The 16,434-nt window shown below is 38.3% G+C and overlaps 1 long non-coding RNA gene across 4 annotated transcripts in view; it reads right to left on the bottom strand.

Moving 5' to 3' along the window:
- LOC110400381 overlaps positions 1-9,407 on the bottom strand; it is an 82,378-nt gene extending 72,971 nt beyond the window's left edge. For all 4 annotated transcript variants that reach the window (XR_002439780.1, XR_002439782.1, XR_002439781.1 and 1 more), the window contains exons 1-2: positions 9,243-9,407; positions 8,998-9,145 (exon numbers count right to left, since the gene is read on the bottom strand). This is a non-coding gene — a long non-coding RNA (uncharacterized LOC110400381). The remainder of the gene's footprint in view (positions 1-8,997; positions 9,146-9,242) is intronic.

Raw genomic sequence — 16,434 nt, 5'->3', positions numbered from 1 at the left:
GGTTTGCAGCCAACACAAGCATCTGGTAAAAATGACAAGCTTCAAACTGGAACTAAAAGCATCTTCTTCCAGCTTCTGGCAAGGAGCACTGCTAGCTGATGCCCATCTGAGCACCCACAACCTGCATAGATGCACCGAAGCCCTGTCATGGCCCTATGTGCTCCTACTTCTCCGAGCAAGAGCAGCCTCTCGCAGGAGAGCCAAAGCTGAAATTAAAATGGGTTTGTTCAAGAGAAATGGCATCTGCATCTCTCTCGGGCACACACTCGTGATTCTCCCCTGCTTAGAAGAAACCTGCAGATCTTCAGCACAGATTAATCCACATTCTGGAGGTTATTACTCTTACCACTGTAGCTTGCAAATGATTTGTAGGACTGCATCCACATTAATCACACAATTGCACAGAGACGCTACAGTTTTTTTTTTGTTTTTTTTTTTTAAATAAGAAATACTACATTCTTCTTACTTTTCAACAACTCATCCTCCTCTCCAGCCTTAGCCAACTACAGAGGTCTCCAGTGCAGCTCCCACACTGCACAAGGAAATATTACCATCCTGTTTAGCTTCAGGATAAAGATGATTCAGGTTTTGTTTTGGCTGAAGACGCTCATCTACTTCAGTGCTGACAAACAGCCCTCTCAGGCCTGAGCCCCAGGATAACACCATAATTTTTTGCTGTAAGAGGTTCTGGTTGCAATTGTGAGGCAAGAATGCAAATGAATTGTCCAATGAATAAGTCTGAAGATTTTTGCTAAATGAGATTTATGCCTGTGTTGTGATGTGCAAGTGCAGAACACTTCCTGCATTGCTGCTACTTCCATCCCCGCATACTGTGGGAAGCCAGTCTGGGGAAGAGCACAGCTATCATCTCTCCTCACGTCCTAACAATCCGTCACAAGTCAGCTATAAAATAAGGTGACCCAGGAGAATGAAGCCAGAGAGAGCATTCAGACATCCTTTATATTGATAGATGAAGATACGACATTATTAAAATAGCCTAACAAATATTTAACGCTCCACCAGCCAGTTGGATGTTCTGTCAAGGCTGCTCCCACCCGCCCTTCAGAGAGGGCTTCCACCCAAAGTACTTTGCTCCAGGTGTCACACAGTCTGCTGCATTCAGACCCAATTCAAATGGGCATTAAAACAAAATTTTCTAGAGAAAAAAAAAGATATACCAAAAACAAAGGAAAGCTCTAAACACTTTGCTACCAAGGTGGCAGACATTTCTGCTTTCCTTTTCTCAGGAGTCACTTTACCAATTTGACAGCTTCAATTTAGTATGCCTTTCCCCTTTAAAGGAGAGCTCATTTCTCTCTACTGATGCTACTTGCTTTCACTATACAATCTTATGGCAATATTTCAACTCGGAATGGTAAAGCTGTTAGTTCCCTAAAGCCAACCATATGGCCATGGTAGTGTAAACACTCTGTTACATCTGTCTGTCTGTAGGTTGCTACCCCTGAAAAAGAATGTATTGTGCTTTCTATTTCAGGTCCCATGTATGTCAGTGAATGCCAGCGTTTTTACTGTAACAACATCCCATGTGTGACAATGTCAATACACGCTGGAGGAAGTTTCAATATCCATCACTTCGATTTTGTTTTTCAATCTCAGACCTCAAAGCACTGACAAGGACAATCTGTGGCATTTTTTCCCCTATTCTATCCTTTAAAAAAGCCATAGCGTTCACAGGGAGGCAACCTGTCCCAAAGCACAAAGGCTAAGCTTGCAACACAGCTTGGATCTCCCTAAAACTGATGCAACAGAAGAGAGCAGGGGGTTCTCCAGGTGGCCCCGCCATTGCACTGTGTGTACTTAATGGGGGCCTGGGGTACATTTCATGGAAGTTGCTCTGACCTCATGATTGCATCCATCAGCACAGACCTTCTCACCTTAGTAGAAATCACAATGTAAAAATATGGTCATTAAAAGAAAGCAAATACATCTGTGTACAAGCACGTTTCACAACAATGCAGCAACATTTAAAGAACTTTTTTTCCAGCTTTCTCTTTCAGAAGTGTATAATTCCTTTTATAGTGTAGCTTATGAAATATCTCTTTAAAATCCATAAGATGCTGCAGAAGCCTATATGTTCATAATGAATAGTTTCTCCTACGGATTTATTTCTGTTTGATTCTATAAGTGGAGCACACGGCAACAGGTTTACACAGAAGTGAGCTAGAAGCAGATGTTTCTGAAGTGAGGACTGTTGTTTTGTGCAGCTCTGAAGGAAGTGTAGGTCTGCTTTCCAAATATGGAGTTGGGATTTTAAAACCACAGATGACGGATTTGTTTACCAGGAACCTTTACAAAGAATAAGCACTGCATGTAGTTATACAGTATATCACTTCTTTCCAAACCAAAGTAAACAAAGCAACTGTGTCAAGTTTTGGACTTCTGTTCATGCTGTGAATTTTCTTTTAAATGAAGGTTGGTTTCAAGTTATATTCAGGTAAGCATTTTAAAACATAATAAAATGGCCACATCATGCTTTATGAACTGCATTCAAAAGGACCATCTGTTCTCCTTGAACGCCCCATTTTAAAGGCACAGTCGCCTTATTTCAACTATTAATTCACAGGGAACGTATACCATTGAGTATCATGAACTCCTTGAAACACATAGCCTAAGATTAGAAGTTGGGAATCATAGTTGCATTCTTACAGGATTGAATACAAGTCTTATTTACTCAGTTGCCTAATGCTGAGAATACTGACCTCAAGATATTAGAATAAAACAATATTTGTGTTAATGCTCAAAACAGTTTTAAAGATTTGTTTTAATGACTACATCCTCACTTTACTTATTGATCTTGTTGTTAACATTATCATCTTTATCAAGACTTACTAGTTCTCCATTAATATTCTCAATCTTTATCACCAATTTCAAAAGGATAGTGAAAAATTTCAAATAAGCCTCTGAAAAGCTACATGGATTAAGAGAAATTCCCTGAAAGTCCTTCTCTGAAAAGGTCACCCTCATGGGCAACTCTTTACATACTCAGAACTGACTGTGGCATTCAGCAAATTTCATTCTTCACTCAGATTATTCAGCACCTGCAGAAAGCCATCCAGAAAGCCTTCCTCACAGCCCAGTGTGAAGAATAAGTGGCACATGGGTGAATATTTGAGATGGCAAATATTCTAACATCCATCCCAAAGTAGTACCAAAAAGAGAAACAGCCGGCTCAACTCTGACATAAAAAGTGGGCTCAGATAGAAGACAAACACACTTCAAGACTTCAAAAGAGTAAAAACTTTAAGAAATGGAGTTTTGCAGACATTTTTAATGACCGCTCCACACAGGATGCACTGTCTGAAATACTTAATAACTGACTCCCCTAGAGACCATTTGCAACAGCATGCATGCTCAGGAAGTCATGGCAGTTTCTTTTGGGCAGTGACGCTATGCAGCAGCACATGGCTGGTCCTGTGTGGAGCCAGGAGTTCGACTCATGAGTCTTCATGGATCATTCCAACTCAGGATATTCTATGTTTTAAGTCTAATATTCACTGATTTATTTTACATTAGATTTCTAACTACAGTAGTACGACAAAAAATAATACAAGCAGCACAGACATACACAACCACAAGAAAATCTAACTCTGTTCCGATTCACATTGCATTACCTTACTAAGGGAAAAAGATGGTATACCTAGAACCATTAAACCTTCAAATGGCACTGAGCAAGGACAAGAGATTTCTAGAGCATTGCCCTCCTCTCTAACCACCTGTGAGAAAATATGAAGATAAAAGTCAACTGGTATTGATGAGATCTTGTGCAAACCGCTCCAGTGTGGATAGATGAGGATAATCAGACTAGTGCTTGGCTTTGTAGTAAAGAATAATATATGAATCTTTTAAAAATACATGTTAACCTGTAAAGCAGGACTATAAATGCAGTGATCACGCACTTTAAGATTAATCCCATGACAGCATACCACAATAAAATGAAATGCACTGTAACAAAATGAATTTCAATGGATACTTGTAAAATAAACCAAAAAAAAAAGGACTTTGCATTCTAAAACATAGTAATTCTAGGAGAAAATAAACATTTTACACACATACTTAATGAACATTCTTAAAAAAATTGAAGTGCTTCTTTCATTATTATCTGACCTCCATAAAACCTTTCTATACTCAACTATAAGTCTTCCTCATTAAATGAAGATAATTGAATAATTTTATCTTCCAAAAATGATTAAACGGCCACTTTTTTATTACATTTAGAACTCTAAGACCACAAATAATTTCTTTTATATCTGCTACCACTTTCCTTTCTGTTCCAATGACGTTTTCTTTTACCATTTTGCTTGTATTTCTATATAATGTATGCTATTATTAAATAATTCATTGGATCAAAAATCAAAAATTCATTAATATTTGGCATATTTTTAAGTGCAAAATTAGAAATCATTTTACTTCCTCCACATAAGAAATGCAGTCCAGAAATAATTCTGCATTGTTTTCTTTAAAGGAAAGCTATGACAGTAGATATAAAAAGAATCCTCATCCCCACACATCATTAAACAGGCAAAATATTTCACTTCAGTTAGCTAATTGAGTAAATTTATTTGATTTCTATATATAAAAGCAGCAATTTTTAATATACGCTCAGCTCTCAAAAATAGAATCCAACATCTTCTTTGACATTTTCAAGCCAACTTCCTAGTCTTATTTTAAATAAGACTGTTGTAAAAGGTTGTATTGTTTGGTCAATGCATTCATTGACTTTGCATATTTTATTACACATACAAGTAATCTCATCTCTGCTGAGGACTGGAAGTACTGGAGGCAGTATACTCTTGATAGCAAAAGCAGCAAAGAATCCAGCTGTTTTTGGCAGATGTCAAACACATCCAGCTCCTCAGCACAAGTTTTGTTACTGGCATAATTCCTTACTGGATCAAATCTAACAGAACAGCTCATAAATTCATTGCAAGGAAATGAACAATGTGGGAGAGGGGGGAAGAGCAACAAACATCCCTCTCAAACACGCCACACCTACACCAAAGCCACTATTGTCTGCAACTTCACTACTTCTTCAGTTGTCCTGCTCCTCCCCAACACCTCAATCCTTAATGAGTCACCAGTGGCTGCATCACCTATCCTCCTATTCACATTATTTGTTATGCCCCTGAATGTGCTGCTTCTTCATCTGTTATCACCAGCATCACTTGACAATTCTTGCTATTGCACAGCTTTGCAAACAGAAAGAATACACCACTCAGATAGCATCCCTTCTTCCACCTCTACCCTGAAATAGGTCCTCTGTGCCTTGCATAACATTGCACCTCTGTCTCCTGCGCTTTTCCCACCCATCTGTCCCCAGTAGCTTTGGTTTCCCATTTTCTTCAGCATTTACCTGTGTGTATCTTCTACTTAAATTACCACTTGCCAATCCAGTTAAACCCTGCAGATCTACATTTCAGAGTTTACTTCTGTTCAAAGAAGTGCTTTGAACAGAAGTGCTCCAAAGCTGGCAGACAACCAATAGCATCGTTGCACTGCCTTGACTCAAGACAGATCTACTAAGCCATCTTGTCTGACAATTTACTGCTGCAAAAGCTGGTTGTTTTTTTTTTTTTTTTTTTCCAATGGTTCTTTTGCCAGAAGACTTAAACTAGCTGTAAAACTCGCCTGCAGAGAAGATGCTGTAGATGATGCCTCGGGCAGTGACTCACTCCTCCATCACTCCCTTTTCCTATGGCTACAACAGCAGATATAAGGGCAGCAGCAAGTAAATGCCAAGACTCAGCCCAAAACTATTAACTCATGCTTGCTGAGTGTCTCTGCAGCAAGAATAAAATAAACAGGAAATACATAGATCACCGCCACATGGCCAGAAAGCTAATGAGCATCATGCTACATGAAACAAGCAAGTGACCTTAGCAAGCAGCCAATAAAGGTGAAGCACTCATTAACCATCTTTTCCCTATAGCAAGAAATACTATATTATTAAAATATTTATACCCAAACAGAGGCTTTTACAACACTATCATCTTCAAGCAAAACACTGTCTTGGCCTCTTTCAGGTACACCTCAACATCAATTAAGAAAGTTTAAAGTAATTTGTAGTGAGATAAGACAGTGAGAGAACAAGAACGCTCCCATGCTCAGCTTGCAATTCCCACAAATGTGTTGCTTTATGAGAATTTATTGATCCATTACAGACTTGTACTCTATTTTTCATTTCAGACTAAATCTTGGCCCTAATTTGGAATAGGGTGCAACTAGAAGTAGGAGCATTTGTAAGTAGATGATTATTGAAATTCTTTTCTATATTCCAATGCGATATGACCACCTAAACAAAGAACAGCAGTACACACAGCTCCTTAGTAACTTAACACATACAAGTAGTGATTGGAAAAGGCTAATTCACTTCTAGCAGATAATAAAACAAAGCCACTATTCTTCATGTTCACTATGGTAGTATCTAAGCACCTTATTATAGAGACAACAAAAAGAATTTGGATGAGTTATTTCTCAAGGCCATTCAACCTGAAAAGTTTCGGTATTCATAAAATCTCAAATCTACTTGATCCTTCTCTTTACTGCTGTGAAAGCGGGGCAAAATTTGCAGCCTCAGATACCCCCCTAGGAGCACCCTATTAGCATTATGAACTTTTGACACAGACCAGTGTTATGCCTAACAGCCACAATCCCAATGAGTGACCAGAGCAGACCTTTATAAGAGAGAGGAGACTGTTTCTCCAAGAAGACTTCACACCCACAGGATAGCATAGTTTAGTGTCAACAGAGGACTTGGAAATTGCTCTTCTGACTCCAGATTCTAGTCACCAAATAAGATGAGATAGAAGATGCTGCTGGCTCAAACTATGCCATTTTATTTTCCTTCCTTAAGCTATCAAATGTCAATTGTAATCTAGCAGTTAGTATTATTTTAGGATAATCTTTCTCTGACATTTTCAGTGAGACTTTACTTGCAGACTGTTATGATTGGAAAATATCATTTTAGGCTAATCTTTCCTTTGACATGTTCATGAAAAGGTAGGTTGCTTATATGTTTTTTCTTCCTCTCCATACCACTCTTAAAGAATCAAGAAAGGCCAAGGCATGAACTGCAAACACAATGGTAGTTTCCCTCATGTCAAACAGTAAAAAGTAAGGAAATGCAGAATTTCTGGGGTCCTTTCAAATGTAGTCCTGTTTCTGAAATGAGATGGAACTGTCTGTTAGAGACATCGACACACATCATTTATAGGTATAATCTTAATGCCTCCTTCTTTTATTTCATAAAGTTTTAAATGTCAAGTGATGCACTGCAGGAAAAAAATGCCTCCTCAGATGGTTTTCCATTTATAAAAGCTATTTATGGATAATACTAATGGCATTAACTGATTCCATAGCAGACAACTTGATGTTGCTGCTTTGAGTACCTACGTACAAGGTGCCCATGCACAACTGTACACTATAGTTGAAGTCATAGTGAGAGTTTGATGTTCACATTATTAGCCTTTTGGGAAGTTCCGCTACAGAAAATAATGAATAAAGTAGTAGCTAATTTACATTTTTTAGGCAGTGATGTTGACATTTATATATTAAAATGTTTAAATATTAAAACCCACTTTCCATACATAATTAGTGAATTTAGATAACATATGCAAGCTGAAGTTAAGAATAAAAAGTATGATAACCTCAGAAATGCTTGTCTGAACAAAACTCAACAAAAGCAAGTCCTTTGAGATGAGGTAAGAACTGATAAACTCAGGGTACAAAGTTCAAAATCATAACAATGAAATTAAATACTTAGATCTGAAAAGACAGCAGTCTTTTTTAAAGTGTCTAGAGGAACATAAGCGTATTTTCTCTGCCTTCCTTTACAAGAAGAAATCCCTATTATTACTCTAACACTACAAAAATAACAACAGCAAGAATATTATCCTCACAGAATGAGAATGTTCCAGTTTTTGAGTTAAGTCTATGCATTTGCAAAAATAAGCATTTCCAGAGTGCTTTAACATCAAGCATATCAATATAATGAAATAATTAAGAAACTTTCTCTCATTCCTCCCTAGCTTAACCATAGAAATTAAACACTTCTTTCATCCTTGGAGAGCTACTAAACATGCTAAAAACTACTGTTACTGTTTTAATGTTAGGCACTGGCACAAAAGAGGTTAAAGCTTATACCACACTACACAAGATGCAGCCCATTAGAAAGCATTAATTGCCACATGAAGCAGAGCTGTTCATATCACCATGGGTATCTGAGGAGCAACGGAAGGCTATAATACCTTCTACTAGGACAGGAGAGCACTTACAAAGGTATTCATTAAGATCTAGTTTAGAAAACAATACAGAAGGTGGCTCACCCTTTCCGAAGACTGGTATCATCTTGCAAAGAGCATCATCTCTGAAGAGAGACATTGCCCCCTCCACTGCTAACACTTAAGTGAGGGTAAGGAAGGGTTCTGATCACTCATTTACATTACTTGCACCTGAGCTCTCTGGGTTAGCCACACCTTCTCACCTGGTGCTCAATCATTGGCTCTAGCTGTGACCAAGTATGGTGTCTATTCGAATCAATCCAAAATAAAACACTGGAATTTACAGCTTGAAGTACACTTGGGATCTAAAGCAAAATATCACAATGATAATAAAATTTGTTGTTTCTTTTTTATTTGAGAGAAAATCTCAATATGCTTAGAAAATATGTTACAATCTGACACCCTCCAAAGCATTCCATCCTTTGCCTGCTTACACATCCTGTCTTAAAGGGACTTCAGTTAATATAGATTTTTTCTCCAGTCAGCAGATAAGAACACAGTTTATGTCAGTCATACAACACTGAATTCAGTTTTGCTCAAGATAGCTACATCTCGGCTTTCTGGGGGAAGACTTGGAGTGAAGCCATCCTTACCTTGCATTTGCTCAGCAAGTCCGCTGACTCATCTCAAATTAGAATCATAGTCAATATATAAATTGAAGAGTCAAAGCATTATAGGAGACGGAACAGACATGACTCACCTGCTCTGAATCATTCAAGCTGCCTTGTGGCTGCCAGATAGCTACAGCAGTAGGTAAGATAGACAGCAGGTGACTGGAATAGCTCCACGTGTCTTATGTGATGAGCAACACAATAAGTCCATAACCCCAGCAGCAAACTATCCTGTCCCTACAAAAAAGAAGATTGTTTTTTTTCTTTAACTAGCTAGAAAAAAATATATACATCAATAGTTTACTTCCAGTTAATGAACCAGCCCTTCACATACTCAAAGCTCTCCAGAAAATACTACCAAGTTGATAATATCCAGTGTAGACACATCACAAGTGTGAGTTGAAGATGATTGACAGCTGAAACTTAAAACAGCAGCAAAGGACTACTATCTCACAAGCAGCATTTCTGTGCTCACTCAATCAGTAACCAGCCTGCACTGTTGCTAGAAGAAATGAGGGTTGATACAAGGTGGCTTCAATCAACATCAGTTGCCAATGACCTCAAGAGGCTGGTGTAATCACTGAAGACAGCTGGGCAAAAGGGTGTGAACAGCCACACAAAACTTGTTTTTAGAGCTTGTCTTCTCATTTTGATTTTGAAGCTAGAAGATTAATAAGGGCATTTTAAAACTACTATTAGGATTGAGTTATTTTGTACAGTGCTCTCTGTTGTTTAGGACACTATTTAAGAATTTTCTCTATCCTGTGTGAATTCAAATACACCTGCATCTTCACAGTAGGCTTTTCACTCTGAAAAGAAAGCATTATCATCCTAGTGACCAATACATAAATCTGTCACATGTTAGCAAGGTCATCTCAATTCATGCCACTAGAACCAACACATGACTTTTCCTCCCACCCATTTTAGCACTGCTATTTGCTCTAGGGCCAATGACAGACTGAATGGCCATTTTTGGTGAAACTACAGCCAAAGGCAGAGTAATGTAACTGTAACCAAGTTAACCCCTGAGAACATTATATAATCCCTGCTATTATTATTTCTTTATTTTGCAGATGAGTTTGTGCAGAGATATTCAAATAATATTGTAAAATTCAGGGAGGATTTTCTTTTTAAATGATTTTCTGCACAGGTTTTCAGTCTCTTTATGAGATATACAGCTTTTCTATATTGTTATCTGACAATGCAAACCCTTAAAAGCAACTGTTTTCTTCTGGAGTGAAGGAAGGTGAACGGAGAACCAGATAGGCTGGTTCCCCTTAATGCATGGCTCTCCAAAATTTTAGCTTGCTCAGGTCTCATGGGATGAAGAGGAATTGTCTTGAGTTGCATATAGGAAGGTAGCACTAAAAATAGTGCCCATTATTTATTTCCATCAAAACTATAACCGATACAAAGAGCTATTTGGCCATATAAGACCAAATGCTCAGCTACAAAATGCTACATAGTTACAACTGGCTGTGCATTTTTGCCACCAATGAACAAGAGCCTGCATGAGCACTCAAAGATCTGTACCAGTGGAGGTGACCCACTGTCACCGCTGCTAAAACACACCACCTACCACGTCACTGTGCTCACATCCACTGGTTGGTCTCCATAAATGTTCATCAGGCATCCATGAATGTCAGTGGATGCCATTTTTTCCACGTGGAGGAATTCAGTGATGCACCTTTGCTTCATCTGCACTTCCATATCAGCTGCCATTCTGTCAGACTGCCCCTCTGCTGCCATCTGTCACACAGCAACAAACTGTAATGGACTATTGGTGGGAAGCTTCAACCTCTAGTGCCATAACACCAACATCCACCTCTGATGTCGTGGGCCAACAGAATAAAACAGGAGGCATTACTTTTGGAACAGCCTTCATAAAATATATAATGTAACTAACGCATACATGTAAGAAAACTCCTAATGGCGGCCTGCAGCGTGCAGCTCCCTCAGGGCAGTCCACAGCTGAGGGGGAAAAGGCTCTGCATCAGAGGGCAGCAGGCATGGCCCAGAGCTGCCAGAGCTCAGAGAGCGTTTGGACAATGTTCTGAGGCTTGGGGTGGTCCTGCGTGGAGCCAGGAGTTGGACTTCATGATCCTTGTGCATCTCTTCAAACTTAGAATATTCTATGATTCTATGATAGCAGGAGGCAACTACAGAGACCATTCTGTCAGCTTCTGGAAAGCTAAAATTCCTTCACAGCATGCAAGTTTCTCCCTGACAGATATTCGTAAGAAGCACCTGACACTTAGCATTATAATCTTTGCTTTGGGAACACAATGATTAAAAAAAATTAACAAATGACAAAATTGATTCTTTGATCTCCTTAAAGTATAAACTTTCAGCTTAAAAACAAACAAGAAAGAAAACCAAAAGAAACCTTCTGAGATAAAATAAAAAATTTATCTGTGTTGAAACTTACATTCGTATTGCTATTTCCAAAGCCTCAGGGTACAAAACACCTCTTTCTGCAGTAGGCAGACTCGGCTTTCTTAAGCCAGGTCATTAGGCAGTCAACCAACAGGAGAGCGTGCCGAGCGAGGATAGAAGGATATTAATGTTGTCATTCACTAAAGAATAACTTGTAGGCATTATTTATTTTCTAAGTCTCCAAACACATCAATATAAGTATATCACAGAATCATAGAATTCCAACCAAGGTTGGAAAAGACCTAGAAGATTATCCAGACCAACCATCCACCTACCACCAATATCTAACCAGTTACCTGGATTTCTTGCCCAACTCTTTTGAAAAACTCTCTTCTTGCTGCAGAAAATTCGAGTATACCTCCTCCCTGCTGGCTCCAAACTGAAGTATTTCAGGGTGGAAACACTGTTGTAGTGCCTAACAGTAGCTCTCTTAAAAAACAAAACCTAAAATTTCAGAATAATGAAACCAGACCATAACTACCAAAATGTCACCAAGAAAAGTATAGGATTAAAATGTGTTGTTCTAGAAATAGTCAAGACGAGGACAAAAGTATATGTGGAAAAAATACCTTCTTCCACTAAACTCAGTGATGAATTTTGCATTGTCTTTTCCTCTGTTATACAGGAGCCTTGCACATTTCGTGCAGTTCTTTGAAAACATTAAGAATGGTAGCATTTGTAAAACAGAGCAAATAAAGTAGTGAATACTTAGTATTATACTTCTGTAAGAGTGGTTACAGAGTAAACCAAATTTAAGTTTCTTCAAGAGTTAAAATATATACTTGATAAGACTCAAAGCTCAAAACTCGTACTCAGACTGTTAGGTTGATGGCAATTTATTAGTTTGGTCTTTACTACCATATGTATTAAAAATATCTTTTTAAAAGTGTTTTTTTCTATATTTTCAGTTTTGAGGATATAGACACAAATGTATGGATGTAGTCACTTATAAAACAAAGGCAACAATGAATTTTACACAATAATTAAAATTGCACCAGAAGGCTCATATTAGTTTACTTACAGTTTATTATACTATATGAAATGTGCTTAGGATAGAAAATCTGTCTTAGGAAGACATGTAAGTGGAATTTCTGGGTTGGATGGAGATGAGCAACACACTACTGGAACAAATCCTGTCAAATCCCGCCAAGTCCTGATCCTTTCAGATTTACACCTCTATTGTGGATAAGCATCCACACTTCTGAAACACTGACTTCTTTTGAACTGCTTTACCTCTGAAAACTTGTTCATAAGATTTTCTCTATTAGATATAGTAAATCAGAATTATATTTCTTGCCAGCAATTCTCTAGGTTTTGATGGTTATTAAGATCCTACCCACTAGTTTTATAAGAAAGCAGTGTTGATTTAAGGGATTCATTTTTACAGCCTACCCCCATCCCTCATCCCTGCGACAAGGGGATGGGGTGCCAGGGAAACATTACATGATGTAAAGAAAGAAAATCCTAAGATCAACATCCAAAGATGCGTGCAAAATTCCTAGAACACTGTACTGATTTCAATAAAGAGAAGGGATTCAAGAAACAGAGAGGGAAGCAAATAAAGAAGGTGTGGGAAAAAAAAAAACAGAACACAGCAAGATGCTGGAAAACAAGAAAAAAAGGCATGTGATGCAAATTCCATTTGCTGTGATTTAGTAGATGGTGCAGTTTACTTTTTATCCTCTGAAAGACCTCAGCTAAGCCACAGTGAAATGAGGTAAATCCAGACCTGAATTTCTACTGAATATAAATACAACAGTTTATACTATTGAGGCTGTTTAATGCATGTATTTCCTATTAAATATTATTAAATTTTAAAAAGACCCCCGTTAGCACAGTATATCTTTGAGCCACAACTTGCTGTAGGCCATTGCATTGAGATACACCTGACCATTTAGCACCATTTGTCCCAAGTTTATTTTCTTCTCTTGGCATCCATTTCTGGCAAGTGCCAGAAACAGGATGTTGAGCTAAATGGTTCTTTCATACAACTTTGCTCATGTTCCTAGTGTGTCCATAATAAATGCTACTAAGAGAAAGAGCACACAAAGTCAGAAGAGCAAAATAACATTTCTTATAATCAAATTATTTTTTTAAAAAAGAAGCCCTCTCTCTCCCATTTTTTTTAAGATACTTTTGTTGTAATTGAACGTGATGGAATAGTAGCACATTGTAATATAAATACACTTCTGGTAATTGCTATGTACTTCTGTGTAATTTAGGGAAGCTAATGAATCAGCCTTTCGTACAAAGACTAAACATTTTCTTCTTAAGTAATATACCAGCATGTACCTGACATACAACTTCAGAAGTCTGAAGATTTAAAAGAGATTTGGTTAAGCATGGAGATACGAGCTTGTGGACAGCAAGTAAATTTTGCTTACCTTTCTGAACAGCATCTGGAGCAATGAAGCCTCTCAACACATATTTCACCATCGGCTCTTTCCTGATAGAAATGCACAGCTCAGCATCTGGGCAAGCTACCCATCTCTCTGATGGAAATATCATTTCATACCTGAAAGGAACATAAAAATTTGAAAATGAAGATAAGGCCAATGGTGATGAGCACTGTGCCCCAGAGAAGAAAGCAGTAAAGATAAACTTCAGAATAAAGATACTTCCAGTCTCCAGCCATGATAGACTTTTAAGATAAGTTAAGCTTCTGAGACTTCTTGTAATTCATCCTTTTTTATGACATAATTATTTTTTTAACCAAAATTTACTTTTCTTTTATTCTCTTTGCCTATACACGCATACTCCCACTGATGAGAAAGCATTATTGAGCTGTGACTCAACTGCAGCCAGTGGAAACAGGACAAACAGTAACCATAATGCAGTAAAGTTCAAGGAGTTAGAGTGTCTTCATGGCCAAGACAATCCAAGGCAAATAAAAAAACACGCTTTAAAGAACTTTAAAGATCTGTAACTGCAAGTTTTCTATAAAAAACTGAAATAATTTTTATTACTATAAATCTAAGAGGCAACTAACTAGACAAATATTCAAAAGAAATTTATTTTCTTAAATACAGATAACAGGAGAACTAACAGGCAGCCTGCAATACACCATTGCAACCACTGATTTACTGCAAAGAACCATAAGCATGAAACCCTTGAAATAGATGGCCATGTTACTTTGATCCAGCACATCCTCAGAGCAGATCTTTAGACACTAATGTAATCTCACTAAATGCCATTCAGCAAAGACTGCTGTGTTTCTAATCAGTGAGCTGACAACAAAGTCAGCTATCAGGTACCAGCTACAGTAGATTCAAGTATCGGCATCTACTCAAACAGGTTTTTTTTAAATTATTATTCAACATCCTTCCTCTGATCTTCAGTTACCAGGCAATCTTATATTCACACAAGAGAAACTGGTATTTTCTGTTATTATTGTACCAGCAGGTATTGTACTCCAGGTGAAGGGACGCCACTGCTCTGTAAAACGCCTCGACTTTTATTATTGCTTCAAGGAGCCCAAAAGCTAGATGGGGTAGAAAAAAGGTCAATAAAATAGGCTAGTACATTTTTTTTTTTTACTTTCTCTAGCAATAGGGGGAAAAATAAATACCAGATTTAAAGATTAATTTTGAATGAAATGCTTATGGCCAAAGTTGCATTAAATCATAGAATCATAGAATCATAGAATCATAGAATCATAGAATCATAGAATCATAGAATCATAGAATCATAGAATCATAGAATGGCTTGGGTTGAAAAGGACCTCAAAGATCAACTAGTCTCAACCCCCCTGCCAAGTGCAGGGTTGCCAACCACTAGACCAGGCTGCCCAGAGCCACGTCCAGTCTGGCCTTGAATGCCTCCAGGGACGGGGCATCCACAACCTCCCTGGGCAACCTGTTCCAGTGCGTCACCACCCTCTGTGTGAAAAACTTCCTCCTAATATCTAACCTAAATCTCCCCTGTCTCAGCTTAAAACCATTCCCCCTTGTCCTATCGCTATCCACCCTCACAAACAATCGATCCCCCTCCTGTTTATACACTCCCTTCAAGTATTGGAAGGCCACAATGAGGTCTCCCCAGAGCCTTCTCTTCTCCAAACTAAAAAGTCCAGTTCCCTCAACCTTTCCTCATAGGAGAGGTGCTCCAGCCCTCTGATCATCTTGGTTGCCCTCCTCTGCACTCGTTCCAAGAGCTCCACGTCCTTCTTGTGCTGGGGGCCCCAGGCCTGGACACAGTACTCCAGATGGGGCCTCACAAGAGCCGAGTAGAGGGGGACCACCACCTCCCTCTCCCTGCTGACCACTCCTCTTTTAATGCAGCCCAGAACATAGTTGGCCCTCCAGGCTGCCAGCGCACACTGCTGGCTCATGTCCAGCTTCTCATCCACCAGGACCCCCAAGTCCCTCTCCACAGGGCTGCTTTCAAGTACTTCTTCCCCCAGGTTGTATAAATACCTGGGATCGTGTACTGCTTGTTTTTAGTACACTTCACAAGTATACTGTAAGATACAATATTACTGTATGTAATAATAGTATACTATAGTATACTTCAGAAGTACACTTCATTTTGATTTTAAATAAGAGGAAATCTCAAAATAAGATTTTTAGACATTCATAGACAAATGAAGTTCCTATATATATTACGATTGTTTTTTTTCATGTCTATATAGTGGAGGTGCTACTTACTGTATTTTATTATCTTAAACTTAGGGATCCTCACATAGCTTGTGTGTCATGTAGCATTACCAAGAGAAGAAATTTTATTTGTGTAGATACCACTGTGCACCTGGAATGACCAACTCATACTGTGCGATCTCCACACAGTTTGATGTCCTGATTTCTTATTATACTTACAAAGCAGTTTAATCAGTATGTAACTAACTTGGTGGCATAAAAAATGACCATTTTTTGCCCTGGCTTTGAGTGAATCAGACAGAACTGGAAATAAATAACTAATTAAAAGTCTTCCTGGATTCAGGGATGGAAAGGAGAAAGAAGGTATTTTCCTTGGCTAGCAACAAATCTCTCCAAAACCAAAACCAAAAATAATTCCAGTGATGTATCTCATGAATCCATGATTCTGTAATCCATTTTGAATTGTTTACAGAATCAAGAAACAGTTTTGTCAAA

This window comes from Numida meleagris, chromosome 5 (assembly GCF_002078875.1).
Source record: "Numida meleagris isolate 19003 breed g44 Domestic line chromosome 5, NumMel1.0, whole genome shotgun sequence".
Lineage (NCBI taxonomy): Eukaryota > Metazoa > Chordata > Aves > Galliformes > Numididae > Numida > Numida meleagris.
The sequence above is the reverse complement of the archived record's forward strand: the minus strand, read 5'-3'. Positions and strand labels throughout refer to the sequence as shown.